This window comes from Ceratotherium simum, chromosome 13, assembly GCF_057802395.1.
Source record: "Ceratotherium simum simum isolate JZ-2026a chromosome 13, ASM5780239v1, whole genome shotgun sequence".
Taxonomy (NCBI): Eukaryota; Metazoa; Chordata; class Mammalia; order Perissodactyla; family Rhinocerotidae; genus Ceratotherium; species Ceratotherium simum.
This window is the reverse complement of record NC_141912.1, coordinates 14570978-14598595: the sequence shown is the minus strand read 5'-3', so window position 1 is coordinate 14598595 and position 27618 is coordinate 14570978. Positions and strand designations below refer to the sequence as shown.

Here is a 27618-nt window from a genome sequence, read left to right as displayed (position 1 = left end):
AGAAAAGGGATATTCTTCTACTTTTTTTTTTTTTTTTTAAAGATTTTATTTATTTATTTTTCCCCCAAAGCCCCAGTACATAGTTGTCTGTCATAGCTGCACATCCTTCTAGTTGCTGCATGTGGGACGCGGCCTCAGCATGGCTGGAGGAGGGGTGCCTCGGTGCGCACCCGGGATCCGAACCCGGGCCGCCGGCAGCGGAGAGCACGCACTTAACCGCTAAGCCACGGGGCCGGCCCGGGATATTCTTCTACTTAACCACAACGCTATTATTTCAGCCACAAGGACGTTAACATTTATTTAATAATTATCATCTAACATATAGTCTATATATAAATTTTCCCAATTGTCCCCAAAATATCTTCTATACTTTTTTTTTTCCTGATCTAAAATCCAGTCAAGGTTTACATATTACATACGATTATTCCGATTTATTCTTAAAATCAAAATGAGTTTAAGCAAATTGTTTATGCCCATGATCAAGAATCTTTTTGTGAACACTCTGACTTTTTTTGAGATAGGAGCTCCTTGGGTTTGGAAATAAAAGCATTACTATATTATAGTGGCAAGAGAACTGGGCTAAGCATTAAGCATTCTGGATTCCAGGCCTTGTCTTGTCACTAATTATCCACACAAGGTCAGTGAAGTGACTTTGTCCTTCTGGGCCTCATTTTGTCACCTATAAAAGCTGCATGGTATGATAAGAACATGAGTTTGAAGACCCAGTTTTGGTCTTGGTTCTGCATTAATTGTGCGACCTTGAGCACACCCCTTGCCTTCTTATTCATTTGTGAATTGATTTGAGAAATATGCCTTGAGTACTTACCAAGGGCCTGTGTGACTAAGACAGGTTCTGCCCCTGTCCTCACAGAGCTTAGAGTGTCCTTCAGGAGGCAGACATTACACATGCAGTCACAGCAATGAGTCATTAATTTCAACTCCGGTAAGTGCTCTGAGAGGAGCGCTGTTGACAGAGAATAACAGGGAGACCTCATCTAGATGAGGTCTGTGGAGGGAAAGAAGGGAAAAACTCAGGCAGGCTTCTCTGAGGAAGCAACTTTTAAGTTGAGACAAGAAGGATGAGTGGGAGTCAGCCAGGTGAGCGTGGAGGAGTTTTCCCTCTTTGAGAATCAGTTTTTCTTTTTCTTTTTTTTTAATTTAGAAAAAGTAAAACATATGTGGCAAAGATTGCTAGCGGTCCCCCAATAGAGGCTCTATCCTTCTTCCTTGTCATAGCACCCCATTGTCACTCGTAGTGACAACATTTCCAGCAACATTTGCAGCTTTTCGTGGCCTTGTGGTTAATTCTGGCTATTGGAAACGCCACTTCTGGGACACATCCTTACAGGGAGGTGATATGCCTCTTCTTCCTGCCTTCCTCTACCCTGTGGCTTGTAACAAGGACTGGGTAGGGAGCCACCGTTGGCCATGAGGGCAGGACAACATCTAGGGGTAGCGGAATGGCAACTGGGGCCACCCCACCACCCCTAACTGCCTATGGTTGTGCTTATATCTGAGCGAGTAATAAACCATTGTCTTGTTTAAGCCATTTTGGACTCGGGGTGGGGAGTGAGAGGGATCTCTGTTCTATGTAGTTGAACTTAAATCCTAAGCAATTCAGCATGCCTATCAAAACATTCAAATTAAATGAGAAAATATAAAGAAAATTAATTTTTATCATCCACACACCTCAGAGTTGCTTTTAAGACATCATGATAACTAGAGTGGAACACCAAACTTCAAGTGTGAAGTGACCAGTCCCTAAAAGACTAGGATCGGACTGTGCTTTGCTATGGTCATTGCACCTTTATCAATGTGTGTGGGGACATCACTCACCTGGTGGGCCGCCAGTTCATGTTGCTGACTTTTTGTATTGCTCTATGACATCTAAGGTCACTTCAAACCCCACTTCCATTGACTGAGCCATGTTGTAGGATCTCAGGTCCAGAGCTCTGGTTTTAGAGCATTTTGGGATCTGTGAACCATCTTACGAAGCAACAACTGAAGTGACCTAGGCCACATATCCCATCTTACCATACATTCCCCCCACACCTCCTCCACCACACACACAAACCAAACCTGCATTGGATGAATGACTTTTCTTGAGAAATCAATATAGTGGTTCTTGATTTTTACTATTATTTCACAATATAAACAAAAGGATAAACATGAATACCAGAAAAGTTAAACAACCTGAAGAACACATGGACATTATTTATAGATGGTCTCGTGAGAACATTCATGATGCTGGTGTTCACCAGCATTGTGAGAAATACCCAAGCGCCACCAGAGTGTTAGACTAATCTATACACACGCACATAGCATGCCACCTATTTCTCTAGAATATAACTGGGTTCACGTGGGATTAAGACTCTTTATAGAAATGAATAGATTATGGGTTGCATTGTCATAAAATCATTCACATCTGGGTAGGCCCCGAGTTTACCTGGCACCATTTTCACCACAACGGAAGGGGTTCATCCTGTGTTACAGAGAAGGCAAGCTGGAGATTGAATGCAGAATCTCATAATCGGATTTGTGCTCTGGCTTAGTTGATTCTGAAAAGAATTCAATCAAATAAAAGCTATGCATTAGAGAATATTATTTTGAGCAAAAGATTTTATGAAATAGCATAAATCCATTGACCATAAATAATTAGTCAATGGAGTATTCCATTACTACTTATTGAACACCCGTAGAGTGAGGGGGACTATTGTGGGGGAAACATAAGACTGGGGTCACCACAATGTGTGTACATTCTCTGGTGGTCATTTCCATTAGCACTCAAAGTGTTTGCTGTAAACCATTGTTTTTGAATAGTTGCTTAAAATTACATTATAGGGGACACTTTTTTTTTTTTTTTAAAGATTTTATTTATTTATTCTTTTCCCCCAAAGCCCCAGTAGATAGTTGTATGTCATAGCTGCACATCCTTCCAGTTGCTGTATGTGGGACGCGGCCTCAGCATGGCCGGAGAAGTGGTGTGTCGGTGCGCGCCCGGGATCCGAACCCGGGCTGCCAGCAGCACAGTGCTCGCACTTAACCGCTAAGCCACGGGGCCGGCCCTAGGGGACACTTTTTAAAAATAACAGTGAAGAGAAGGATTTGATCCGAGTTCCGCTTTAGCCACCACTGTCCATTCCCCACGGTATGTGAGGCCCTTCAAATTCTAGCCTCTGCGTCTGTTTGTAGCCTCATATCTCACCACCAGCCTCCTTTCTTTGTTCTCTAGCCGTACTGAACTATAGCTCTCTGTGCCTTTGCACAAATCGCTCCCTCTTCTTGGAATGCTTGTCTTCTCTTTTTTGCCTTGTGCATTGCACAGTTCCTGCACATAGTAGGCATTCAATAAGTGATAGTTCTTTTCCCTTTCCTCTCATTTTACAGAGAAGCAAATTGAGGCCCACAGAGTTGAAGTAATTGGCTCAGAGTTAAACAGCTTAGTAATAGAAGAGACAAGCCCTGCATATTCTGGTCCAGTGAACCCTTTTTTCCTATAACATTAGAAACATGGGATGTGGGAATGACCCTTGACCCCAACAGTAATAGGTTTACAAATAACTTTTTATTATTCACACGTACACAAAAGTAGGGAGAATAGCATTATGAGCTCTATGTACCCATCACTCAGCAATAATAATGATCAACTCTTTGTCAGTCTTTTTTTTTTTTTTTTTTGTGAGGAAGATCAGCCCTGAGCTAACATCCATGCCAATCCTCCTCTTTTTGCTGAGGAAGACTGGCCCTGAGCTAACATCTATTGCCAATCCTCCTCCTTCTTTTTTGTTTTTCCCCCTTTTTCTCCCCAAAGCCCCAGTAGATAGTAGTAGGTCATAGCTGCACATCCTTCCAGTTGTTGCATGTGGGACGCGGCCTCAGCATGGCCAGACAAGTGGTGCGTTGGTGCGTGCCCGGGATTCGAACCCCGGGCGGCCAGCAGCAGAGCGTGCGCACTTAACCACTAAGCCACGGGGCTGGCCCCTGTCAGTCTTTTTTCATCTATATCCATCAATATCTATCAATATCTCCCTCCCCCAAAGAGTATTTTGAGGCTAATCCTAAACACCTTATCAAATTCTAATTGTATTTTTCATGAAACTCTTTTTCATGTGTTTAATCTCTAGAAAGGGTCAACTCAGTTGGGGAAGATTTCAATAAGATGAAACCTCAGTTCTTCTATTAAAAGATATTGGAAATGAGACCCTCAAAACCCCCATGACATTTGCAGACCTTTAGAATCTTGCCAAAGTGGGTATGCCAAAACATAAGTAACATCTGATTTGTCTTAATCTCTAGAGATCAGTAGATTTCTTCCAACTTTTACATCTCTGCTGGGTTTTCGTGTCTCTATATTGTCATTCCCACCTGTCTGTCATCCTCTGGACCACTCCCTCGTGGCAATATTTGTGCTTTTCTTTGTATAGTTTTACTTCCTCAAATGCCTTCTTTCTTCCAAAATCTATCAGCCCTTCAAGACTTATTTCAGGAACTTTAACCTACATAAAACCTTTTTAGATTATCTCATCCTTGGAATGCGATGGTGTCTATAGTCACAGCACAGTTTTGCCCTTAATTCTTATTTGTTTCATGTGTATCAGTTTTGCCTCCTTAACAAGATTGCAGGTTCCTTGATGGCAAGGATTCAGTCAGAATATTTTTTTGAGTATTTCCTCTCATTCCTCCTGCCCCCTGTCCCATGGCCACTGACACTGGAGAGCTCATACTAAGTTGCTCATCATAGTTTGTTGATTAATCTTTGCACACTCACATTTTGGGTCAATCATATACTCTTACAGAGGTATAGTTGAACCTATGCTGTGGTCTTGCCAAAAACATCGAAATTGAATTTGATCTGCTGCCTTGATCCAACTTCTAAATTTTCAAGAAGACAGAGAGCAGAGGTCTCCACAAGGATGCAAACAGCAAAATCTGGACTGTGGAAAATGTTATAGGAAAAGTTTCTTCAGTAAATAAATTGCAACAAGGAAAAAAACTCATGGAGGGGGAACAGAGAGATTTAAAAAGACCTGACAACCAACTACAGTATGTGAACCTTATGTGGATTCCGATCCAAGCAAAGAACCTGAACAAAATTTATGACATTTATGAGTTAATTGAACACTTAGTGAATAGTTTCTAATGTGGAGAGTTTTATTTTTAATTTACCATTTAAAAAAATTGTGGTAAAATACATACACCTAACATAAAATTTACCCTCTCAACCATTTTTTTTTTTTTTAAAGATTTTATTTATTCATTTTTTTCCCCCCAAAGCCCCAGTAGATAGTTGTATGTCATAGGTTCACATCCTTCTAGTTGCTGTACGTGGGACTCGGCCTCGCGTTGGACGGAGAAGTGGTGCCTCGGGGCGCTCCCGGGATCCGAACCCGGGCCGCCAGCATCAGAGCGCACGCACTCAACCGCTAAGCCACGGAGCCGGCCCTCAACCATTTTTAAGTATACAGTTCAGTGGTATCGAGAATATTCACATTGTGGTGCTACCATCACCACCATCCAACCACAGAACTCTGTTCATCTTGCAGAATTGACACTAGACCCATTAAACAATAACACCCATTCCCTCCTCCCCCCAGCCCCTGGCAACCACCACTCCACTTTTTGTCTCTATGAATTTAGTACCCTAGGAACTTCGTATAACTAGAATTATACAGCACTTGTCCTTTTGTGACTGGCTTATTTCACTCAGCATAATGTCCTCAAGGTTCATTCATGTTGTCACATGTGTTAAAAGGGTATTTTTTTGAGAGGTAGTAATTGTTTTGTATTTTGTTAAAAATAAAAAGAGCCCTTATCTTTTAGAGATACATACTGAAATATCTATGAATGAAATGATAGAAAGTCTGGGATGTACCTCAAGATAGCATGGTGTGGGGGGAGTGGCTGTGGGTACAGCTGAAATAAGGTTGGCTGTAAGTTATTAATTGTTGCAGGTGGGTGACAGGTACCTAAGGGGGTCATTATAATATTAGGTCTATTTTAATCTATGATTGACATTTTTCATAATGAACTATTAAAAAATAAAAAAGTATCCATAATGTGTTGATTGTTTAATACTTCTCTATTCTCTCTGGCTCTCTTCTCTTTGGCAGTGAGGACGCTTGTGGTCCAGGAGGGCAATGACCTCTATTCTCCATTGGGCCAGCCCTGGAGCCTGTGCAGAACTGTTTACACTGGCACTTTGTGCCAATGACACACTGCTAGGGTTGCATATAAATCAGGTATTCCTTAGCCACTCTTGTTGATGGATTGATCTGGCTGTGCTGTTAGAATCCGGGTAGGTGTTTAGAATCCAGACACACAAAGTCAAGGGATTTGTCCTTGTGCTTGCTCCTTGCATGCATAGATTTATTCAGCATTACCCAGCCTGCCTTAGGCCTAGAGGGCCTCGCACTGAGGAATGTGAGGTGACCCTCCCAGAGCACCCCATCTTGGGCTTGTCAACTGTCAGGGGGCCTTCAGCCAGGGAGCAGAGGGGAGGGCTGGTAAAAAACAGCCTCATTGTATTAAGCTTTGTAAGAGGCTGGCTCATCCTCCCAGGGAATAGAAAGTAAATTGCTTCCCTTTAGGAGTTGAATTAACTCTTTCAGGCCAATAGAATTAGTTCAGTAATGACTATCCCGTTGCCTTAGGATTTCCCCGAATGTATTTTTAATGAGCCGTGTCTACCCATTGCTACCAATGCCACAATTTAACGGAATTGACTGATAAACTCAGCCAACAACAGGTTTGACTAATTTTTTTCTTGGAATAGACCAGGTGTTCTTGTGAAGGGATCAATTGCCTGCTTGTTTCAGAACTGAGAAGGCACAACCTCATTAGAGGCGGCCAGTAGGCGAGCCCTCTAATCCTTATTCATTTTCAGAGCAAGGATTGTAGTTTCTGCTGCCCCAGCCCATCAGCGGGTCTTTTGTGCCGCTATCAAGTCTTGGTTCCTTGTTTCCAATTTGCTACATAATTTCTCTTCAGGCTTGCAGCTTCAGAGAAAAGGAGTAACAGTAAGCAAGTTTTAACTGACAGGTTTTGAAACCCGAAAGTTAAACATCTAGACAGGTTAGCAGTTGCATTGAAAAAGCTTTAAAGATTGCAGTAGAATTGATTTCCAACTTTGCAGGTGGCAGTGTTTCTAATTGAACAGCTCTGAAATTCCAAGAAAAGGTCTACTTCCCCCCACTCCCAAGCCCCAATAAATAATTGTATATCATAGCTGCACATCCTTCTAGTTGCTGTATGTGGGACGCGGCCTCAGCATGGCCAGAGAAGCAGCTCGTCGGTGCGCGCCCGGGATCCGAACCTGGGCTGCCAGCAGCAGAGCGCGCGCACTTAACCGCTAAGCCACGGGGCCGGCCCAAAAAGGTTTACTTTTATTTGCAAAATATCTCATCTCCACCGGCAGCACAGAAGGTTGGAGAAATAGAAAAATAAGGATTAGTATTTTTTTTTTTTTATAATTTTATTTATTTATTTTTCCCCCCAAAGCCCCAGTAGACAGCTGGATGTCATAGCTGCACATCCTTCTAGTTGCTGTGTGTGGGACGCGGCCTCAGCATGGCCGGAGAAGCGGCGCGTCAGTGCACGCCCGGGATCCGAACCCGGGCCGCCAGCAGCGGAGCGCGCGCACTTAACCACTAAGCCAAGGGGCCGGCCCAGGATTAGTATTTTTTAATGAAAAGCAATCTTGGGAGGCTTTAAGGACTTCTCCTCACTTTCTTTGAAGCAGCAAAGTAGTGATCTTGCCTGCATCTGGCCTTTTAAAGAAAAGCTGCCTAAGATGCGAGAATTGATGCCTGAAGTAGATTAGTTAATGGCCCCCGTTTGAGAGAGAAATTTACTCTGTGAGACCATCAGAGTGCCATTTAGCACTTTGGAAGAGATAATTAAACCAAATATTAGCCTGGTGTCTTGAAGGGGTTAACTCATCTCTCAAGGCCACGCAGTTTATTTTTAGAGAGCACAGTTATTCGTCTGGGCCACCTCCCCCCACCCCAAGATGGAGCGCTTCGTCCCAATCCTCCTCTGAGGTGGGGCTGTGCAGCTGGAATCAAATATGCAGGACTTCCCAAGGAATCAAGTGCCTTCAGAATCAGGCTCTCTCTGCACAGTTCCCCCAAGGAGTCTAGAGTCTGTTGGATGTTAGTGCACAGATTTGTTATGGGCCTGGCTGCTGTGTGTTGATTAACTCTTAATGAAAGCATAACCTCCATAAAGCCAGGAGAGCACGTTGCTGTTGGAGCTTCCGCTTTGGAGTCAGGCACGTTCAGGTTTGTATCCTAAGCCTTACTAGCTGGGTGACGTTATTCAGCGACTCTAAACGTTAGCTTCTTTCCCTATAAAATGGGTTGATAGCACTACATACCTCCGGGGATCGAGGGCCTTCCTTGGAGGAAGATTCAGTGAGCGTTGTAGCTGGGGGCCCGACTCTGAGCTGTTCTCATTGGTGTTAGCTGTTGTCGGTATTATTACAAGGTCCCTCACTCTCTGGGCCCTGCCCCCTTCTCCCCCTGATGAAATCCTCCATATTTCCTGTGAAGTCTACAGGTTCTCCCCCTACTCTGTTCCCATCACAGTTTGTAGGTGCCATCGTCATACCCCTTACTTACCACATTGTATTAAAACTGCTGTGTACCCTATCTTGAGGGTTACTGTAGGAATTAAAGTAATGCATGTGCCTGGCACAGAGGAGGCAATCAATGAAGTGTAACTTCATTTTTCTTATTATGTGTCTGTCTCAGTAGGCACAATTTCATCCAATAAATGCTCTCTGAATGTCTACTGTAAGAAAGTATCTCATGGAACTGTTACAACAATCCAAGGAAGTAGATGCTATTACCTTCCCTGTTTCACACTGGAGGAGGAGGAGGCTTGGAGTGGTCCAGTAAGGTGCCCAAGGCCAACTAGAAGTAAGTGAGTAGATCTAGGATTCGAACCCAAGTGTGTGAGAGCTGGGACAATGTTATTGGTCTTACCACAGTTCCTAACAATTGATAAATGCTCCATAAATATTGAATGGATGCATTGGAGTCAGCTATCCTTCTTTGCCCTACCAAGCTAGAGAGGACCCCAGTGAGTCTTACTAGCTCAGCCCTCTGTGCTGGTCATTGGCTGTTGGTTCTCAGATCCAGTCCTCATACTTCCCCCTATCTGCTTTGGATCACGCATAACGGGCTGATCTGTGAACGGCACTTCCCAGACTCCCTTGCCAGCTGGCTTCCAGCTGGGTTCAGCCAACGGGAGATTGCCCTGGGGGAGCTGCAGCCATGGAGGAGTGCGGCCACAGCCAAGGATGCTGCCTAAAACAGAGACGAACGGGGAGAAATACTCTGACATCTCCTTTCTTCCTGCTCCCAATCTCTGTCCAGTGCCGCCATCAACTGAACATAACTGGATGCCAGTTGGCAGGGGGACCTAAGAGACAAAGTTTGCAGAGGTCAGTTACCCTGTGATGCAGAACAGAGTAGCTGTGAACGGATCTGAGAGCCATCAGGCAAACCATCCCTTGTTCTCTGGAGCTTTGCTCAGACATAGAAGGTCATAAATTGGGAGGGGCTATCTGGAAAAGGAGATGGGGGTGGGGTGGGGGTGGGGGTGGGGAGCAGAAAGCTTCTCTTTTGGTGTTCTGTTATTGGCATACTTAAATTTTGTTAGTTGATTGGAGTTTGTGGAGCAAGTCAAAATGTATCTTGTAATCCTTTTTTTTTTTTTTTTTTTTTTGAGGAAGATCAGCCCTGAGCTAACATCGTGCTAATCCTCCTCTTTTTGCTGAGGAAGACCGGCTCTGAGCTAACATCTATTGCTAATCCTCCTCTTTTTGCTGAGGAAGACCGGCTCTGAGCTAACATCTATTGCCAATCCTCCTCCTTTTTTTTTCCCCAAAGCCCCAGTAGATAGTTGTATGTCAAAGTTGCACATCCTTCTAGTTGCTGTATGTGGGACGTGGCCTCAGCATGGCCGGAGAAGCGGTGCGTTGGTGCGCGCCCGGGATCCGAACCCGGCTGCCTGTAGCGGAGCGTGCGCACTTAACCATTAAGCCACCACCGGCCCCAAAATGTACCTTGATATGTGTTTTTCACTTGCACATTAAAAAAAAAGTGCCCATTTTACCCTGTGAAAAATGGCCACTTATCCTGAAGATGTTGTGTTGACTTACAACTCCCACTAGAGTGGCCACAGGAACATTGTTCATGAATTTGTGGCAGAGTGAGACTCATCAATAGCTCGCTTAATAAATATAGATTAAAAGGATATCCAATATCTGCCTTTTTTTTTTCTTTTTAATTTTATTTATTTTTCCCCCAGAGCCCCAGTAGATAGTTGTATGTCACAGCTGCACATCCTTCTAGTTGCTGTATGTGGGACGCGGCCTCAGCATGGCCAGAGAAGCAGTGCATCGGTGGGCGCCCGGGATCTGAACCCAGGGCCGCCAGTAGTGGAGCGTGCGCACTTAACCGCTAAGCCACGGGGCTGGCCCTCCAATATCTACCTTAAGCCCACAAAAGAATATAAATTTGCAGCAAGAGATCAAGACTCTAATGAAGGCAGCGGGAGACGGCTTTAAGACAATTCCCTGTTGCAACTTGGTGATGAAAATCAGCCTTAACTGTGCATTTAATTTCTTTTGTGGGTTCAAAGCACATCCCTAAAGTTTTTTTTTTTTTTTTATGTGGTATTTAAATTTTATTTATTTATTTATTTTCCCCCAAAGCCCCAGTAGATAGTTGTATGGCATAGCTGCACATCCTTGTAGTTGCTGTATGTGGGACGCGGCCTCAGCATGGCTGGAGAAGCGGTGTGTCGGTGCGTGCCCGGGATCCGAACCCGGGCCGCCAGCAGCGGAGCTCGAGCACTTAACCGCTAAGCCACAGGGCCGGCCCACATCCCTAAAGTTTTATTCAAGGAAGGTTAATCATGATAGTCTTTGGAGCCTATAAAGCTTCTAATATTGGGTGGAGTTAGTAAATAACGTTTGTGTGAATAAAAATGTTTTGCTTATTTTAAGTGAGGTGTTATATCTAAAAAAAGAACCTGAAAAAATATCATCTTTGTAGAAATCCTTGAAGAGACTGATGTGGGAAAAGATTTGGGATTCATAAGCAAATAGCATTTATCTGTAAAAAACACCTTTCTCACTCTCCACAAAACCCATATTTCCTTAGCAAAATGCTGTGCATTGAATAGGGAAAGGAATCTTTCTCTATAAAAAGGAAATGAAGAAAGGAAGAGAAAAACAAAACCTCTTCTTTGATGAGGTGGAAGAGACCTATTTAATGCAGGACAACATTTTAGAGGCCCATGGCAGGTCCATAAAACTTGTACACTCTTTTTGTCTTTTTTCTCATTGATTTTCCTTTTTGGTCATCTCTGTGCTTTCCAAGACTGGCTTAAATTGTCAAATAAGCCATGCTTTATGAGTGTTTACCTTTGATTCCACATAAAACCCCAATCTCATGTCTTCTATTCTTGCTTGCTCTTTATTTCTCTCTAGCTCTAAGCCAGAAGTTCTCACACGTCGCTGTGCATAAGGATCAAATGAGAATTTTGGTTAAAAATTCACATTCCTGGGCCCTGGTGCCCAGGATTCCAATTCAGTGATTCTGTGTTGAGGTCCAGGAATCTTGAGTTTTACCAAACACCTTAAGTTTTTCTGTTGTGTGTGTTGAGATATGTTGTTGGGTTATCAAATAAGACATGACTTTTCACCGGGGTATTTTCATTGTATTGAGAGTGGAAGGAATCTTTAATTGTTGAACTACAGGCATCACCAATCCTTGTGTCTAGAGCGTTTCCATGAGGAGCTTAGCATCCCGACAAGTCCTATTGTCAGGCCTGCAGTTCTCTGCTTCTCTTGCTGTTCCCCTTTTTCCTCGTAACAGTGGGGTCGGGGGACCCCCGGAGGTCTAAGGGGATCATCTGTCTCTGGTTTGGAATTCAAAGACTTGGAGAGTGAATGACCCTCATTCTTTGGACTACTTTTGAGCTTTCTTAGGTTTTTAAACTTTAAGGCAAGCTGAAAAGTAATCAAAACCTGTACTCAGAACTTGCCTTATGTATAAGAAGTTACTTCTGTAACATGAATTGAGAGAAGTCGACTCTGGTTTCAAAAATGGCTCCCCCACCAACTGTCAACGTATCTGAAATTCTACCATTACAAATGATGGCCTTTGGACCTCGGGAAAGCGGTAGGCCTCAAAAGTCTAGCTATTACAATATACATACTTATAGGTCAATATCACCTTAAATTGGAGCATTTTCGTGATAGTTTAAGATGGTTGGAAATAGGACCAAAAAGAATGGGGAGAGGTTAGCAGAAAGGAGAGTTTTGCTGGAGGCCGGTTATGCCACCAGGTGAGAAAAAAGTCACCCTTTTTTCCTTCACTTATCCTGATCACTTGTACTGTAAGCAAATAAGAAAATTTAAATCAAAGAAAAAAACCTCAAGTAGGAGTAGCTCTTTGGTGAATTCCAGACAAACTGAAATAATTCCTACAATGTGGCAAATCACCCCTCCAAAATCTGAGTATATTGAATAGTGGAAATGTATTTTTACTGTATATATTTTTTGATATCAATATATAATAAAGTAACAGTATATTTATTTTTGTATGACATAATGCATATTGAAATCAATTTAAAATGTCACTTGAAAATATGGAAGGCCACTGTATCAAGTTTGAAGCATTAGGTGAAAGTATTCGATGTAATCTTAAATTCTGAAATTAGAAAGGGAAACTTTCAGGATAGAAGTATGTATTTGAGTCATGCAAGTCGTATTAAATTACTCTAAAGCTGGACTCTGAAAAACGGTCTCCTTTTGAACAGTTATAGAAATCACTTCTTTGAGGAGTCCCAGATCAGCCGTCATTTTTCCCTTTAATCTCTTTCCCTCTTATTTTGCCACTTACCTGGGTCAGTACATTTTCTACAAAAGTGGCTCGCGTCTTGTGTGCAAAGTTGATTTCTGAGCTGAGAACATCACATGGGCTCTGAGGGGAGCTTGTCCACTTGAGGCCAAGGCAGTATGCGCTATCAAGGGTTCTCTTTTCTGGTGGTGGCTCTGAGGAATCTTATGACCTTGGCAAGCTATCTTTGGATGCCTTGATTTCCCCGCCAATAAAGTGGAGATAACAATGCCCATTATTCGAAAACGACTCAGAAGATATCATCTATGAACTTTCTTAAAGAATGAGGTGAGAGCGTTTTGTAAATGCCATTGTTTCTGTTCTCATTATTATTGTGGTTACACCTGGGGACTTTAATTTGGCTTAAGGTCCTCTAGTATGCAGTTATTTTATAAGAACTGGTTGTTTTTAATGTTTACTCGAGGACCACCCCCTAAAATCAAAATAGGAACTATCTGATAGCAGATTGGAACTTTCTGTTAACATAGTTATCTTCAACTTTAGTAAAAATCATCTTCTGAATACAATCTCCTGTTTTGATAGTTTCAGATTTTGTGTATCATTTTAAACTCCACTTTCTAGCACTTGTTTTAAGTTGAAGCCTAAGTTGCTAAACTGTGACGGATTCTAGTAAGTTATGTTGTGCCATTGAAATCCAGCAATTCTTAGTCCAGGAATTAAGGCTGCAACAGTTTGAGCCAGGCGTGTTATGTCTAATCAGATGGGTTTGTTTTTCCCCCCAAGACAACTGAGGGAGTTTGCTTTCTCATTGTATAGGCTCTAAACTATGGCAATAGTAAGTGCAAACAAGTATTCAACCGTGGATATGTTTTTGATACTCTATCCAAGTCACCAAGTGTGTGCATTTTGCTTGGAGAATTGCACACTTTGCAGCGGCCTCTTGCACATTTATACCCGTGCACAGCCTTAATGAGAAACATTTGAGTCTAGTTGCAAAGATTTGCTCAGTGTGAAATCTGTTCCTAACACAATGGTCAGATTGAAAGGAGTTTCATTACATGGCTGGGCATTTCTTCTTTCTTTGGGGAATATAAAAGGTGAATGCAATACTTTCCAGTTTAAAGTTACCACAAAACTTCATAATCTTAACCTCAAAATCGACTCCTAAATTTATACAGAGAACCAGAGGCCTTGAGCTGGCTGCAACTGCCTGTTTGATCTTGGTTAAGTTCCAAAAAGCCAGAGAGAGTTCAAAGCAGGGCCAGGGGCAACTCCACACTTTAATCCACGCTCCCCTTTTCCTTCCCTCTTTACTCTCTCTCTCCATCCTCTGGTATGAACTACAGTATATATCCATTTCAATAACCCTAGACACCGTATATTCTAGAACAATGAGGAAAGCGTCTTTCCTTATTGATACTGACAGACCCTTTGGTCAGAAAATGTCCCTCAACAGATGTTAGAGAATGTGGTCATAAACCAGAAAGATATATGTTACAACTTTTAAGGCCTTTTTATTTCTAGCTCTCTAAATTCCTCTGGATAAGGTTTAATTTTTTTTTTTTTTCCTTTTTCTTCAGAAACTCCTCTTGAGGGTTTAGGATACAGGAAAAGTCGTTATGGCTTAAGATAAGTTGCTGACTTTGCTTTTGCATTACACCCCGTCCCCATCTTCCCAAAAAGAAATAAAGAGAGAACATAAAGGATAATTATGAAGCAATACCGATAATAAAGCAAGAATGAGTTCTTTAAATTTATTATTCAAGGTACTGTATTTGGAAATTGAAGAATGCTGTTTTTTTCAATCTAAGCACTCTGGATGTTATTTCAGTCCAATTGTATTGTCGGAAGAGGGTTTGAGATGATTTTAACTTTGGTGAATGAATACATCCATTGATATTAACGAGAATTGAATTGCACCCTGACTTTGAGGGCCAGGAAGTGAATTACTGCCTCAGTGCTGACCTAGCCTGAAATTCACTTGTTATCAAATGGGCCACCTAATATGAACGAATTCAGCTTAAAATTCCTAATGAAGTCATAAGCATTGTCCGTAAATAAATAAAACTGGAGTTTTTAACACTGTAATGTTTTCTTCTTTCCCAAGATGATTTATTCTCTATAGCATAAACCAAACAAGTATGACAAATAAACAATGAAAAAGAAGGGTAAAAAGGGACAGAAATGGTACGCTGACACAGGTGATAGTGATGACAGTTATATGTGGCTTTGCTCCCAAGTCACCCAGAGCCCAAGTGAGGCTTCTATTGCTGAAATAAACATTTTTTTTTTTTTTTTTTTTGGTCAGGAAGATCAGCCCTGAGCTAACATCCATGCTAATCCTCCTCATTTTGCTGAGGAAGACCGGCTCTGAGCTAACATCTATTGCCAATCCTCCTCCTTTTTTTTTTCCCCCAAAGCCCCAGTAGATAGTTGTATGTCATAGTTGCACATCCTTCTAGTTGCTGTACGTGGGACTCGGCCTCAGCATGGCCGGAGAAGCGGGATCCGAACCCGGGCCACCAGTAGCGGAGCACGTGCCCTTAACCGCTAAGCCCCGAAATAAACATTCTTTTTTTTTTTTTTTTTTAAAGATTTTATTTATTTTTTGCCCCCAAAGCCCCAGTAGATAGTTGTATGTCACAGCTGCACACCCTTCTAGTTGCTGTATGTGGGACTCGGCCTCAGGCTGGACAGAGAAGTGGTGCCTCGTGCACCCGGGATCCGAACCCGGGCCGCCAGCATCGCAGCGTGCGCACTTAACCACCAAGCCACAGGGCCAGCCCGAAATAAACATTCTTAATGCCCCACTTGTTCTCCTCCTCCTCCCATTTCTGAGTTTTGGCAGGAATGGGAAGGAGTGATGTTCTGTTCTTATTTTCATTGCAGAGCTCCTGAACAGCACACAAAGAACGTGAAGGTTAGGGTGGGGTGTCTGATAATGTGAATGCAGGAGAAGGTTTGAGTGTTATGGCAGGTTATGTTTTCCCTGTATATTCTTTTTGCAATGTGATGTTGACATTCCTCCATTGAGAAGGTATGTTCCCTATCTTTGAACTCGGGAAAATCTTTGTAACTGCCTCAACAAATAGAAAGCAGTGGAAGTGATATGGTTTGACCTCTGAGGCTGGGTCACAAAAAGCAATATGACCTCTGTCTGGCTCCCTTTCTCTCGGGATGCTCGCCTTTGGAACCCAGCCACCACGCTGTGAGGAAGCCCTGGCCACTTGGAGAAGCCACTTGCAGGTGTTCCAATTCACGGATTTAGCTAAGAAGTGTTCCTGGGTAGGGGAAGGACGGAAAAAAGTAAGGAGAAGGGGAAAAAATGAGAAGAGGGAAGTGACTCTGCTGCTGCAGAGTTTCCCATATTACTGAGTTTCCCATAGAAGCTGTTCTAGAAGTTCTAGAAGCTGGGGTACAGCTATGAACAAAACAGATAAAAATAGGCACCTTCTTAGCTCTTTCTGTAGACTCTGTCAATTTAACTTAGCCTTCTACAACTGAGAGAACCAAGCTCAGATTTTATATAATTCTTTTTTTTTTTTTTTTTGTGAGGAAGATCAGCCCTGAGCTAACATCCATGCTAATCCTCCTCTTTTTGCTGAGGAAGACCGGCTCTGAGCTAATACCTATTGCCAATCCTCCTCCTTTTTTCCCCCAAAGCCCCAGTAGATAGTTGTATGTCATAGTTGCACATCCTTCTAGTTGCTGTATGTGGGATGCCGCCTCAGCATGGCCGGAGAAGCGGTGGGTCGGTGTGCGCCCGGGATCCGAACCCGGGCCGCCAGTAGCGGAGCGCGCACACTTAACCGCTAAGCCATGGGGCCGGCCCTCAATTTTATATAATTCTGATCAAATTTTGTAAACACAGCAAACACACTTCATGGGAATTAATTTGTTCTTTGAAATAGAGTTCCTCTTTGTTACAGATGCATAAACAAAGCCTAGGGAAGTTGATGATTATTCGTCTTCATATGACTATTGGGGATGGCAGCTAAGTCATCTTTGTCCCCGTGTTTTACTGTTTCCATCAAGTCATCGGAGTTATGCTCTGCCATAGAGAGCAGCTTGTGCTCAGTTAGTTACATGCAGACACACCTGTCCAGAGGTGCTTAGGTGGGAAGATAAGAAGACCCTGCCCCTCTTCCCCACCCCATTGGGGTGAGGGGTCCTCCTCTGTCCCACAGCCCCTCTGCTTTCTACTCTTGGAGCACTTACTGCCTGCGCATCTGCCTTCTGTTGCTGAGTGGATGTCCTTTGAGGGTAGGGACAGTATGAGCCTCGTTTCTGGATCCACAGTGCCTGGTAGAGTTCTAGGCCAGGATAAGTGCTCAGTGGCTGTTTGGGAGTGATGAATGAATGAATATATGTTTGGGTGGCACCATCCCCTCCCTGACTCCATTCCCCATCAGTATAGAGTGCTCCATTTTCTTGGCCACTGCTGCTCTGGGAAACATGGAAATACACTAGCTAGTTCCTTTTTCAAGGAAAGACTTGCTGCCTAGCTGCAGGGAGCGTGGTTAGAAGAAAGCCTTCAGCTGTCAGCTCCTTCAGGGTCTGCTTTATCTGCAAAGAGCCACCTTGCCCAAGGTCATGCCCTATGGGGGCATTCTAGAATCCCACGACCAAATGCAGAGAGGATATAAAGATCTGGCCATTTTGGCCCAATGGGGGCCAACTCAGATGGGTAATATTTACTTTAAAGCTCGCTGCCTGGTTAGCTGAAACTTTATTGAGCCTGCATCACACTTCAACTTCCCCCTCTGCCGATTCCTTCGTTCCATCTTCCTTGCACAGGTATTGTTCCTTAATAAACATTTTATACCCCAAACTCCATCTCAGCATCTGCTTCTGCAGAACCCAACCTGTAACACCTTTCTCTTGCCTTTCGTTCAGTTGTAAGGCTCTTTACCTTTGGTTAAAGCTTTAAAATATTCAATTCTTTCTTTCTTTTTTTGCTGAGGAAGATTCGGCCTAAGCTAACATCTGTTGCCAATCTTCCTCTGTTTTGTATGTGAGCCGCTACCACAACATGGCCACTGATGAGTGGCATAGGTCCGCACCCAGGAACTGAACCTGGGCTACTGAAGTGGAGCACACCGAACTTAACCACTAGACCACCCTGGCTGGCCCAAAATATTAAATTCTGATTATGGTTCAGGAGAAAATTGACAACTTCAAATGAAGGCCAGGCATAACATCAATGGAAAGCTCACTTAGAAAGGTTGGAAATGCCTTTCTCATTACTGCTAGTGATCTATTTTGGCTGAAATTAGACGTTTTTTATGAAATCATTGCATCAACTGATAATGCATAGATTGCTGATGTTCTTTTTTCCTGTTCTGCTGTTTTGGATCATCAAATGCCCTGAAGAGAAAAACTGCTTCAGATGACAAATATCAGGCTCACACCTAAGATTCCCTTCTCTCTGGAATTTTGGCCCCTCAGGTCCTAGGTGCCTTTGTACCTCTCTCATGCCCTCAAACGGACTCTTCTCCCCATCTCCATTTTTTTCATTTGTTCCTAGGGGGAGTGTTGGTCTGTTACAAATTAATCTGCCACAGCTGGAGGCAGAATTGTCCAGGATCACCTTCCTTCCAACTCATTAATCTTAACTAACAGAAGTGATTTGAAAGAGTAGATGTTTTCTTTCAGTAAAGAAGAAGAAGAACTCAAAAGGTTATTAGAGGGCCAGCCCCGTGGCTTAGCGGTTAAGTGCGTGGGCTCTGCTGCACTCATCCCGGGCGTGCACTGGCGCACCGCTTCTCCGGCCATGCTGAGGCCGCGTCCCACATACAGCAACTAGAAGGATGTGCAGCTATGACATACAACTATCTACTGGGGCTTTGGGGGAAAAAATAAATAAATAAAAAAAATTATAAAAAAAAAAGGTTATTAGAGGAAAAAATATAAGATTGAGCAGGTTCTGGAGAAGCATGTGTTGTTTTTTCAATCAGAATTGTATTCTTTAGATTCGTCTTTAATTAGGAAAACATGACTTTTACTTGCCCATAAACACATTCAAATTTTAATTCTTCCTGTTATTAGTTTTTGTTTCCTTTGGTTAGTTTTCTTAATTCCATCACTTTAATTACACTTAACTGAAAGTTATCATAAGTTAAATTTTTTCTTCTTTTGGTGAGGAAGAATGGCCCTGAGCTAGCATCTGTTGCCAATCTTCCTCTTTTTGCTGAGGAACATTAGCCCTGAGCTAACATCCATGCCCATCTTCCTCCATTTTGCATATGGTACACTGCCACAGCATGGCTTGATGAGCAGTGTGTATGTCCATGCCCGGGTTCCAAACCCGCGGGGCACTGGAACATAACCACTATGCCACTGGCCTGGCCCAAGTTAAATTTTTAAGAACTCATTCCTTTATTCTGAAGAAACTTTAAATCTCCAGTTAATTCTCAATTATTTACAGTAACATGTAGAAGGATTTTGTATTCATAATTCAAATCAATGAATAATTTAAAAATTTTATCTTTGGCTTTGAATGCAGGTCATATTTTGCTTGTTAAAGATTTATCTTCCCGATTATATTTTACTTAAACAAATATATTGACTTTTAAATCTTTCTTGGCTAAATAACTTTTCCTTTTTGCTGTGTGTGTCAGAATTTACACTTGCTTTTAAGATTATAAAAGATTATGTATATAGATATACATCCTGCATCAGTTGTGTGGCGTTCCATGGTCTTCTATGAGATACCCCATAACACTTAATTATGGTGATTCGGAGTCCTTTGTCAATATTGCTGCTTTCAGCTGTGCATACAGTTAAAATTTCTTTTCCTCGTCTCTGTCTATATTAGATAATAACAATAATTTGAGTCTCCGTTGTGTTTGTTTCATCTTTAAGGAGTTTCAGAGACTCCATAGTCACAGTGCCAAACCCCTCACGGCCAGTTGGTGAAGATCTCTACGGTCAAGATGAAGGAGATGAGGCAAAACTCAAAGGAAAAAAAAAGCGAAGGAAGAGAAAGCCTCTCTGGACAGATTATAGCAGAATTCAGGTCTATTGACAGATGCTGCTAGAATGACCTTCCCCCAGACACCTGCTGGGATTCAGTGCCTTTGAGAAGGAATTGGAACAAAAGTGATTAGTTAGATCGTTCTCTTAAGGAGAGTCTCACTGCTCCTGTGACATGAGAACTGCTTACCTGGTCAACCAAGGCAGCCTTGCTCAACTGGATCCAACTCCTGCCAAGATCTTTATTTTCTTAATCTAACATTGACTATGATTTTCTGACTTATACTTAATTTATGTCCAGTTGGTTCATTCACTCATTCATTCACCCATTTATTCAGGGATTTATTTCAGACCTACTCTATGTAGATACCACCCAGTTACCCATGCGCCATGTATACAGCATTCAGCATCTTCCCTTTTAAGACCCGTCACTTCCCTGCCTCCCTCCTCGACCAGACCCACATCTACTCACTGGCACCACATTAGATCCTGGGGCAAATGACTAATGATGACTCACGAAAGGAAAGGAAAGGTCACTCCAGAAGCTACTTCCATCTGACTGCTATTGCTCTTCAGCCTCTGTTCCAGTTTGTTTTTTAATCCACAGCCCCTGATCCCCTAGCTTTTATGTTATAAGACCCATGATATATTATCTAATTTTTCTTTGAAATGTAGATGAGTTTTACTTTGAGTCTTTAATGTACCCAGGCTCACCTTTAATACCTGTATTTGGCCTTGTCATTCCATGCAGAGACAATGTAAATAAAGAGAAGGGAGTTGGAGGAGTAACATTGGTTTATAACATTGTAAAAATTTCAGGTGTACATCATTGTACTTCTATTTCTGCATAGATTACATCATGTTCACCACCAAAATACTAATTACAACCCATCACCACACACATGTACTGAATTATCCCTTTCACCCTCCTCCCTCCCCCCTTCCCCTCTGGTAACCACCAATCCAATCTCTGTCCCTATGTGTTTGTTTATTGTTGTTATTATCTACTACTTAATGAAGGAAATCATGCGGTATTTGACCTTCTCCCTCTGACTTATTTCACTTTGCATTATACCCTCAATGTCCATCCATGATGTCACAAATGGCTGGATTTCATCATTTCTTATGGCTGAGTAGTATTCCATTGTGTATATATACCACAGCTTCTTTATCCATTCGTCCCTTGATGGGCACTTAGGTTGCTTCCAAGTCTTGGCTATTGTGAATAACGCTGCAATGAACACATGGGTGCATGTACCTTTACAAATTGGTGTTTTCAAGTTCTTTGGATAAATACCCAGCAGTGGGATGGCTGGATCATATGGTAGTTCTATCCTTGATTTTTTGAGAAATCTCCATACTGTTTTCCATAGCAGCTGCACCAGTTTGCACTCCCACCAGCAGTGTATGAGAGTTCCCTTCTCTCCACATCCTCTCCAACACATGTTGTTTCCTGTCTTGTTAATTATAGCCATTCTGACGGGTGTCAGGTGATATCTCATTGTAGTTTTGATTTGCATTTCTCTGATAGTTAATGATTTTGAACATCTTTTCATGTGAGAAAACATTTTTGTTCTTCGTTTCTTATTGCTATAAGCAGTAAAGTTCTTTAGAAAACTTCTAAGGGCCTCTATACTTGAGAGACAGGAGAGTAGGGAGAAGTTATTGGGCCATATCGTATTCCGTAGCAGGCCAGGGAGGAGAGAGACTGTGGTCATAAGGAACAGATGGTGGTGATGGGATAGGAGGTCTAGGACTAATCCTGGGACCATCAGAAGAAAATAAAAGGCTTATGGGGTACCATCTGTACCAGCTCACACATGCAGGATCTAATTTAGTGTTTCCAAATGTCTTCCTTGGCTCACTAGTCCCAGGAGATGTTCTGAAAAAAAAGGGGCCTGGGCTTAAATATGTTTAGGAAAAGCTACATATCATGTTCCTGTCTTGAAGAAGTTCCTGCAATAAGAAATCAGTGTAATCTCCCCCTACATCTCATTAGCAGGATTGCTGTGTCAAAGGGTATGTGCATTTAAAATGTTGGTAGATATTGTGAATTTGCATATATTTCTATGTCCACCAGTGATTCCTGAGAACTTCTTGTGACCCAGCATTTCCCATTTTGCTAACACCTATTAATATCCTATAGAGCTCATGTTCCGGAAAACACAGGTTTGCTATACTGGTCAATTTTTTTTTTTTTAAGCACTCATTAAATGTTAGCATTTATTACTTTATTACATCCGTGGCTATGACACAATCCCAGCCTCCAGAAGGGCATAGGTTCTGAGGTTTAGATCTAGAAATGGGCTCTGAAAAAACTTATATGTGTAATTATTTTTTTTTATTATTTTGCAGATTTAGAAGTTGTGCTTTTAATTCTTTTCTTTCCAATTATTTTATTGAAGTCATATTGGTTTATAACATTGTGTAATTTCAGGAGTACATTATTATTTATCAGTTTCTTTATAGATTGCATTGTGCTCTTTGCTATACTGGTCAATTTTTATTTTATTTTATTTATTTATTTTTTTCCCCCAAAGCGCCAGTAGACAGTTGTATGCCATAGTTGCACATCCTTCTAGTTGCTGTACGTGGGACGCGGCCTCAGCATGGCGGGAGAAGCGGTGCGTCGCTGCGCGCCCGGGATCCCAACCCGGGCCGCCAGCAGCGGAGTGCGCGCACTTAACCGCTAAGCCACGGGACCGGCCCTATACTGGTCAATTTTTAATCTTCTTCCGATCTGTGTACAGTGTACATTATTGTCCTCTTTCTATGGATGAGGAACTGAGACTCAGAACCTTGACCACTTCTTAAGAAATCCATTCTCTCTCTTTACCCCCAACCTGCTGGGACTCCCTGCCCCACAAAAGCCAGCAGATGGCTGTACTTGGAGAAGCATCCATTCCTACTGCTGGAGGTGCCGGGGGATAAACTCTGGATATTTCCCTCTAGAAGCATTGTTAAGTGTATGATGTTAGATTTCTATGGTCTTTTTAGCACAGTTCTTTATTTCTGGTAAATTGCGATTCTAACTGGCATATATAGTAGGGTTTTAATAACAATAATAATAATAGGCATCATTTATTGAGCTTCTACTGTATGCCAGGCACTTCAGAGACAGCGTTATTTGTCACAACAATCCTGCAATAGAGATACACTTCTAAGAAGGTATCCTCATCTTCACAGGAGACTCAGAAAGGCTGTTACTTTCTTAAGGTTACATGGAATCAGGATTCACTCAGTTTTGTCTCACTTCTCTGAATCACACTGCTTTTATTTGAAAATGTTTTGAACCCCAAGCAACAACTAATGTTAAGAAAACACTGTTGCATAGTTCAAGACTGCCCTAATCCTAAATCTCGTTGCCAATGATTGGCTGCCTCTGTCTGCAGGTATGACTCTTTTTATTACCCGAGTCCTATTTGCCTGGCCATTGATTAAGATCTGCTTTGGGTTAAACAGAGTTAAACTGTGAGATTATGATATATTCTTATTCCCCACCCCTCCTTATTCCCTTACTCTTCTCTTTTTTCTTAACCCTCTGTTCTTTCTTTTATTTTTCACAAGCCTGGTGAGATTTTGTCTTCTCTCAGAATATAACCTCTTTGCCTTCTGCCCTATTGGGCATCAAATAAAAGACTTTGTGAAATAAATGAAGGTGGGAGGGAAAGGCAGTGATTCTCAGCGTTTTAATCCTACAACCCTCCTTCCCCCATGTCTCGCCTCATTAATTCCATAACCCAACTTCTCCTACGTCTTCCTTCACATTCTTGCTTCCCTGTTCCCCCCAACTAGGGAGGTATTCCTCTGAAGGGGCAGGGGATAGGGAAGAATATAAAGGCATAGAGTAGATCAGGTGTGGGAGGGATCTTATGGTTGGGGACAGTCAGGCAGGAACAAGGATGGAAGAGAGAGGAAAGGTCTTTACATTACACAGAGGGCTGAGGACGTGCAGCTGAAAGCTCCAGCAGTGACGATGAAGAAACAGAGGACAGAGCAGCACAAAGGGAAGGAGACAGAGATCAGAAGGCTGAAAGGAGCCTGCAGGAGAGGAAAAGCCGAGGAGCAGACAGGACGAGGTGGAGGCAGGTGACAACACAGACATTTTGGAGAACAGAAGGGCATTCAGGGAGGAGAGCCAAGGCCACATAGCGTTGACTTATTTTTTTAAAGGATTAAGGATGAATCACTGTTTTCATAAGCATCAGTGCACATGCCATATGTTAGGTGTTGCTAGAGTGGAGAACACGTTACACTGACTTAGAACAGGCCCGACAGCCTCACACTCCACCCTGACGGAGGCTTGGGAAAGAGCCTCGTGGGTTTAGATTCCCCCAGAGATGAGGTAACGCTTCTCAGGCACCTCTTGGTGCATGACCCCCACACCCTCCCTCCTATAAAGTGAAATCCAAACCAACATAAACCCTGTAAACCTTCCTTGACTGCTCAAGGGCTAGAAGAGAAGTGGAGGTTAGCTGCACCACTAATGACAGATTCCACGATATAGGCTCAATAAACACTTGGTAATTAATTACAGAGAAAAGAGGAACAGGATACTGATTTAGGTCATAGACTCCTTTGAAAATCTGATGAAAGCGACGGACCCTCTCTCCAGAAAAAAACATATGTGTATATACACACCCGATTTTATTTATAACATCAGGATATTCACGAAAATCCTGAGGCCAAGGCTAAGGGGGTTCGTGGACCCCTGGGTAGGAAGCCTTTACTTAGGGTATATGAAATACTTTTGCATCCATGAACCATTTTATCTGAACAAAACTCTGAAGGTAGAGCAGATGCCAGCGTTGGACAGACGAGGAGACCTAGGTACAGAGGAGGGGTGCTTGCCCCCACATCTGCTAAGAGGCAGTGTGGGGCTAAAGCTTAGAGCTCCTACTGCCAAGGCCTTGTTCCATTACCCACTGGAAATTTGGAACCTGCTGTTAGGAAGACAGACTTTTTATGTTTTTAACTTTTTGGTAGTTATCAGGGCTTTTAGAAAGGGGAAACATTAGATTGTACTTCTTCTTTATCCTTTGAATGAGTCAATAGCACATTTTCTAGCTCTTTCTTCCTCTACACTCAAAATAGAAGGCGGGGAAAGTTGAGTGGATTTGAGATCCAGTGAGGAACTACCACATGATGAGAGAGAATTATTAATAACAACTACATATATTACAGCTGCTGCATCTTCCCCTTTGTCAGAAAAACCTACTCTCATGGGGTCCATTTATGATTGGATAAGAAGTATTAGAGGGAGCAGAGTTCACAGAAGTCCCACAGTGCAGTCTGGATGTGCTGACTTCGGGGCAGTCTCCTACCCAACGCACGGAGCAGGCGACATTCCAGACACTTGCCAGTCTGAACACTCTCTTTGTCAAGCAGGCCATCCATCTCCTTCAGGCTTTGATAATGGAACAATGTACGCCGGTAACTGGTGAGTCATGGAAAATGAGTATGATATTGCATGAAGTTTCATTTCCTTAGATGATGGGCTACTATCAGATGTGAGTTTACATATTGTTTTGTTGGGATTTGAATAGTGTTTTTTTTTTTTGTCTTCAGAATATTCCTATTATAACATTCTGTGTACTCAAATCTCAAGGATTTGTACTAGAAGAGTAGCTCTCAATATACGATGTGCATAAAAGTCACTCAGGGAGGTTGTTAATAACGCTCAGGCCCCAAGTGCTAGGCTAATGCTTGATTCTATAGGTCAGGCATGGGGGGCTAGGGGTCTGTGGTGGAAGAAGTTCCAGGACTGAGTTCGTTGCAGGAAGTCGGAGGACGGGCTTTGAGAATCTCTGACCTGGAGGATTAGAGAGGCATCTGGTCTACACCTCTGGTATACGGACTCTCATACCGTAATTCCTGCTTTATTTTTCCACTCCCCACTCCTCAAGGATGATGAACTCCTTGAGGGAGGAGACAAATCTGATGCTCATATTTATATTCCTGCATCCTGGCACAATTACTGGTTGTTGACTGAGTGGGAGAATAGGAAATCAGTTGAAATGTCAGAGGATGAATATTAGTACGTTGAGGTATTTCAATTTAACACTGCAATCATGAAAAAGAAATCTTTATTTAACCAAAAGAAACGTCATAGGCCAGAAAATCCTAGAATGAAGGAGTCTCGATTCCGCACATTTCAGTGCTCGGGGTAATTCACTGCTTCCTACCCTTCACCCCACTTTCTGGATGTACACCTTGCTGAAGTAAGACATTTTCTGCTGTTTTGGAAAACAGCAACAGTATGTAAGCATGTACTTTGTGTGTAGTGCTGTGCAGATAAAAGAACTAAAAGATTAGGTTCCTGCCCTCCAAGGGATTACAGTCCGGTTGGGGAAACATGATGTTCACAGGCACAGGAGTATCTCCTCATCAAGGCATGATGCAGTGCGTGCCGGGAAGGGGATGGAGTTGGTATCTAGGGTGTCAGTTAGAATTGTCTGGAGGTGGAAGAGGTCATTCCAGGCTTGAGCAAAAGCAGGAGGGTGAGTTTGTAAACATTTGTTTTTTTGTCAGTCTAGCATTGCTTTCCTTTTTCTGGTAACACACCTCCTTTTGCTTTGGACGACTCTCCAGCTCTGCATGTGGTCCAAGTGCTGATCGCCTTTATCTGGACAAGGAGCAATATCCGTGTAGACCAAGCAGGCTCTGTTACCCTGGCATTTGGAACTTGAACCCAGAGATAGGAAACCACTGGACCCGATTTATCCTGATGGTGGCATTCTGAAATCCCTGTTCTTGTGCTCCTGCTGCCTGGACCCAGCTGTCTACCCTTCAGAGGGCCTGACTCTTTACCCTTGCCTGGGAAGAACTGATTCTTCCCAGCAGATTTCTTGTTTGCTTAAGGTAACCAGAGTTGGGATTTGTTGCTGAAGCCGAAGAACCCTAACTAATGGATGCAGAGAGCGAGAAGGCACGTTTTATTCAGGATACATGCAGAGCCTGTGTTTGGCTGAAGTGTAATGTTCTGATACAGGAAAAGATGGAGATCAGGTCAGATAAATAATTTGAGAGCAGACTTAAGGAACTGAAGTGCTTTGGGAGGTACTGGATTCCTTGTTACTGGAGATATTCTGGTCTTGGCTGGATGATCAGTTGGTAGGGATGTTACCTAGGAGATTCAAGGATTAGATGAAATGACCTTGAAGTTGATCTTCAACCTAAAATTCTAAAACTTGCTAGTCATTTATTGGCAGTGACTGAGCCCTGTAAAATATAACCTGGCAACCCAGGACAATCATAGGACAGAGAGACGAAGAAAGCACACATCTGAGTTGTCTCAGGACTGTCCATGGTACGTTTAACAGGCACCTCAGCTGTTACAGAATCTCACCTCTACACATATAAAGCACCCCATAGGATTTGGTCAAGTGCACATCGACTTGGAGAAAAATAATTTTGCTTTCCCTACATGAGGCAATAATTTGTAAGCCATATGCGTTATGACTGGCTTTTAAAGCAGCAGTCGCTGTAATAAAAAATTCAACTTATGGGAAATTTCAACCATCTCTCTGCATAGTTCTTTCATTCCCAGTGGGGTTTGGCTGGGGCCTCGAGAAAGGAGGAAATTTTCATAGTAGTAGCCATTTCAAACCAAGCTGTTACAGCATAGTCACGAATGAGGTTGGGGTGAGAAGCATGAAATAATGAGATGAATTTATGATTTATTTCAATGGCTTCACTTCTCAAAGTGTGTTTTTAAGTATTTTTTTTCTGGGTATCAACTTACCTCCCTACAAAGCTTGTTGTTGTG

General features: G+C 42.6%; 1 long non-coding RNA gene across 5 annotated transcripts in view; it reads left to right on the top strand.

Moving 5' to 3' along the window:
• LOC147915375 (uncharacterized) overlaps positions 1-27618 on the top strand; it is a 56115-nt gene that overhangs the window by 15251 nt on the left and 13246 nt on the right. Inside the window, exons 4-6 of one of the 5 annotated variants that reach the window (XR_015553962.1) lie at positions 6111-8279; positions 8751-8918; positions 19740-20692. This is a non-coding gene — a long non-coding RNA (uncharacterized LOC147915375). Of the gene's footprint in view, positions 1-6110; positions 8280-8750; positions 8919-19739; positions 20693-27618 lie in introns of those variants that run through there. The other 4 variants (XR_015553963.1, XR_015553961.1, XR_015553960.1 and 1 more) reach the window with 4 other exon arrangements.